Raw genomic sequence first — 5,395 nt, forward strand, 5'->3', positions numbered from 1 at the left:
CGGGAATTCCCGACCGGGAAATCCCGGGACAGACACTCTACTTGAAAGCAACTGCTCGAATGGAGATTCAAAACAAAACAAAAACTGAACCGAAATGGAGAAACAAAACGTGGGCGCGAGGAATTTTGAAGGTTTTTTTCCGCTGGTTAACTGGGATGCCAGACGAACTGAAATTTGTTGGTCTTCGATTGAGAATTATTTGGCACGTAATTTATTGTGACACGTAAATTTCGTTAGACCTGTAGAATCGCGGTAGCTACCATAATCATTTTTGTTACAGCGCAGTCACTGTAAAATTAAATGATATTCTCTTAACTTATTGACAAATACATTTAAAATTAAATGTTTTTCAAATTACAGGTTGAAAGTTTTTAGAGGCAACCAATTTTAATTACACGTAATAGTCATTATTTTTTTCTGTGTAGTATATCTCTTTTCTTAGTTGAAATATTTTGGCTGCCTTTGTAACGACAAAAAATATACTTGCTATTTACACATGGAAAAGTGAAGCTTATTGTACTCACCGAACATCAATTTACAGTATCTCACCATGCTAAGATCGCTAAAGACTACTTCTCCAGAGAGTTTTCTGTCCTTTTCCCTCAAATTTTCACTCTTACAGAAGCACTTTTCGCGACGATGCATAACGTCTTGAAACCACCACACTGAACTGTTTATTTTGCGTCGTTTCGCAGCACAACAACGCATGGCAGAGCAAAACGACGCAAACACTGCTCTCAAAAATGAAAAAGTCATCATGCGTCCTAAACTCAAATCATTTTGGTAAAGTTATTCCTTGATCAAATGAAACCAAGTTTTTACCAAACATAGAATACAACTTTATCAATCATTTTCAGTTAATAGCTCAAGTTTGTTTATATTGGTTCATACGATCTAATCAAAACTAACTCTAGAAGTTGTCTTTTTATTTCCAGATTTTTTTTCGCTTCAGGATAGTTATTTCATCTGCAAAAATGACCACATGTCTCGAAATATTTTCAAAAGTTTGTTTGCATGTTTTGTTTTTCTGGCGCAAAGTGTCAAGGCGGCCATTCTTCAAAGCAAAAGTGAAAATTTCAAAAATTTCATGAATTAGACTTTTGAGGGATGGGTATACCAAAGAAATATATTACAAAATAGGATAGTTTTAGTTTGCGATCAATGAAGCGAATAGATTCTATGTATTTTGTGATTATTTTTGTTTTTCATTTGCACCCTATTTTTATTTTCCCAATGGAGCATAAATGATCCACCTCAAAACCAAAATTTATCAAATGAATTATTGAAGAAGCCAATCATTATGCATTTTCAAGTGCTTCTATTTTTTAAAACACAAACTTCTTAGGAAGGAAAAGGTTGAACTAAGCTTGACAGAGTTTTTTCAGCACGTATCCGGGCCGGACAGATCCGAGCACTTTTTTTAAACCTGGCTGAATCCGGGCATTTTATTTCAAAATTGACGATCACAATCCGGGCAATATCCGGGCAATTTCTGTCAAAACCAAGAAATTACTCAACAGAAATCAAGAAAAAAAATACTGGAAAAACATTATTTCGAACAATGTTCATCGACTTATATTTTAGGCTTGCAAAAAACTTTTCATGATTATTTTTATGAAAGTTGGTCAAAAAGCTTCATTTTGAAGGCATAAATAAAAAATGGTTACGAAACAATTTAGTTTTTTTTTTCGTTTGATTTGTCAAATAAAGTGAATAAAGTGAAATTTAATATTCAATATCCAGGCAAAGCCGGATAGAACCAGACTTTCTTGACACCTTAGTCAAACCGCTGAAAACTGATCTACAATCAAATATTTCGATACAACTTCTCTAAATTGTCTGTTTGGTAGGGGTAAAAGAAGATAAACATCAAAGGCGGTTATTGTGTTCCAAAAACGATGAGAAACCTTTGAGATTTTATTTTTCAGATTTAAAATTTCCTGGTACTGCTTCTGATGATCATTGTTTATTCACCTCGGAGGCTTATTTCATTTAAATAATTACTTTAAAACCACCAAAACTGGGTACTACTGGGAAGCATTCGGTAACGTGGTCTCATGGAAATTCTGACTCAATTTATCAAACTAAACAACTTGATAAAATGAATTAAAATTCCCATTAGGATCACGATACCATATGATCAAATTGCCTTCCGAGTATTAAGTACTCTCAAAGTAAACTTTTGGTGACTTGAAAGTCCCCAAGCAACCAAATGTTCGGATATCACGTAGGGAACGAACTCATAAGTTCACATATAGCTATACAAAAGTTCTGAGGAACTTTTTAGCTATTCATAATACGATTTTGAGGTCCATGGAACTTTATTCTTTATCATATTCAGTCAAACCTTGAGCTTGAAAGTCATGTTTTGGATTCGGTTTCTACTTTTTGGGAACTTTAAAGTTGGTATAAGAAAAAAAAAACTACTTGTTACGTACTTCTCATTTTTTTCAACATCAAGTCGCTGCTGAAGGGTTGCAAGTCTTTTTGTACAGCTCAATAGTTCTCAAAAATCTCTGCAGTTCTCTTTTGTAAACTTTAATGTTTTTAATTTGTTTAAACGGGCGTTCAATAGCAACTTTGCAATGTAGGAATTATGAAGTAGTTTTAAAGGCTAAATTCTACTCGTTTCGAACTTCAACCCGTGTTTGCATAAACAAACACCTCGGTACTTGGGAAACGACAATGTGAAGCATACATTAAGTTCCGGAAGAACTTTTTAACAACTTGAATGTAAGTTCAGTTCAGTTCATAATTTCTACTTCATGCTTATTTTCAAGCTGTTAAATAGTTCTTCCGGAATTATATGTATACTTCCCATTGTCGTTTCTCAAGTAACGACGTGTTTGTTTGTGCAAACATGAGTTGAAGTACGAAACAAGTAGAATTAAGCCTTTGAATCTACTTCAAAGTTCCTATATTGCGAAGTTTCCTTTGGATGCTCGTTGGAACTGATTTAAAACTTTCAAGATTACAAAAGAGTACAACAGAGATATTTTACGATCTATTGAGCTGTACAAAAAGACTTGCAATCCTTTGATAGCTCCTTGATGTAGGAAAAATGAGAAGTACGTTAAAAGTAGATTGTTTTTCTTCATACCAACTTTAAAATTTTCAAAAAGTAGAAACAGAAACCAAAACAGTACTTTTAAGCTTTGTTTTAAATTTGTGCTAAACTTGATAAAGAATGATAATGTTTCATGGGTCTCGAAATAGCATTTTGAAAAACAAAAAAGTTCCACAGAACTTTTGTTCAGCTATATATGAACTTAAGAGTTCGTTCCTTAAGCGATGTCCTAACTTTTGGTTGCTTGGGTATTCGATTAAAATAAGCTTCTGTGATGGATTTTTTTTAAGAAAAATTACCGTGAAATAGCATTGAACTGGCCAAAGATGACTGAAAACACCCTAAAACAGTGATTAATGTCAGTTAAAAACGTTTTAGTAACCCCCTTTTTGAATAATTTTTTTGGGAGACAGTTTACAAATGAATGAACTGCAAAATAAAGCCAACACAAGTTTTTTTTTAAAATTCAACCGTATAAACTTTGGAAACGTTCCTTAAAAGTTTAAGTGATCATTTTTTGTAGTTTACATTGTTTTCAAGTGCGAGGGTTTAATCAGAAAAAAGTAGGCGTCGGTTGAACGTTTAACACGCGTTTTTTTTTTCAAGCTCCGCAATTTGAATTTCTATTCAAAAATATTCAATTTTCAATTAAAAATTTATTCGTTTCAAGATTTAATGTTGTGTGTGACAGTATTTTTTTTCATTTTGAAGTTGACAATTTAAGATCGTTGTGAACTGCGAGCAAAAATGCTATCCGAGAACCGGACCCCCGATGAGAAATTGTTTTTTTTACCCAAACTTACGTGATATATTCAGAAAATTAATGGATTTGGTTTGGTGAATAATTGGCTTCGGTTGTGATAGAAAATTGCAGAAAAGTCGTTTTTCGAAAATTTCAAGTAATATTTAAGTAACTTTTGGAAAGGTAAAATTAAGAATCACGTTGCCATTTTTATATTTGAAACCAGATGCTCAGTCTAAAATGCGATCTGATGCACCAGGTCAATCAGTGTGTGGTTAGAATTACAACGTTAAAATATTTTTCGTGAAATTTTCGATAAATGCGACGTTTACTCAATGTGATACAAAGAAGGTGATGAACAAACACGCACACTATTACAGAACTCGTTATTCAAAAAGTAAAAGGTAAACAAAGCCTACGTAACTTACCAGGATGTTTATGTATCCTAGGCGAGAATCGTAAACAACAGTTGGCAATGATTTTTTTCTCTTGTTTTCGCTGGTACAGCGATGATGATCGTTGGTTTTAAAATGCAACTGACATCACGATTTGTCTTGGTAACAATGTTTACAAATAAAAACTTTTACTAACACTTAGCTCGGGATTTCCATCGCCACCTGAGAGGTTGACGTTTACTATCAAATTTTATTCTGCAATACAAATTGGTCTCGTAAACTGGCTGGTAGTCAACAAGGAATAGCTATTGCACTTTGAACCGATTGCTGCGATCGACTACAAATTCTTAAAAATAGAATCGGAAAGCAAATTGGAAAGTTCATTATGCAGAAAAATGATTCAGATAAGTACTTACTTGCTTTAAATTATGTTTAATTTTCACTATAAGTAATATTTTTTGTAAAAATTTGGACAGCAAATTGTGGTAAACTGAATTGACAATTTATTTGTTATGCATTTTAGGATGATAATTTCATGGGATTATTTGCCAAAATCATCGCTTATCTTTATACGGTGAAAAAACATTTGTTCAAATAACTAGAGGATCTCCAACAAATAAAATGTGAAGGTATCAAGGGGCTGTTCAAATATTACGTAACGCAATTTTCTATCATTTTCGACTCCTTCCCCCCCAACCCCAAGTAACACATTCTTATCAGATTTTCTATTCAAAATCCACACAGCGTAACAAAGCCCTACACCCCCTGAACGCGTTACGTAATATTTAATTGGTCCCCAAACGGTTTGGGTTCCTTTTGAGCTTAATAACAACTGTGCTGTTTTTAAGGCTCTAGGATTTGAAATGGGCTGTAGCAATCAAATGTCGTATGGAAATTAGTATAGAATAAGTGAATTTCTTGTTCCAAAAATCCTACATCCTCCCTTTTGCAGTGAACTCAAATTCTTCAAACTGTATTTAATTGATTAAGATTCAGAGAACAACTCGGTACCAAATTTTAAATAGGGCGAATGCACCAAATGTAAGCAAACTGAGTTTTCAGCTGGGTGAAAAAGTATGTTCGAAGACATACATTTTGATTGTACAAAGTTATCTAAAGGTTATTTGGTTTTTGAGAAATAAAGAAAACAAAATAATATTTTTGCAGGGAGCTTATGGAGCTGTCAAACTT

The sequence above is a fragment of the Uranotaenia lowii genome, chromosome 3 (genome assembly GCF_029784155.1).
Source record: "Uranotaenia lowii strain MFRU-FL chromosome 3, ASM2978415v1, whole genome shotgun sequence".
Classification (NCBI taxonomy): domain Eukaryota; kingdom Metazoa; phylum Arthropoda; class Insecta; order Diptera; family Culicidae; genus Uranotaenia; species Uranotaenia lowii.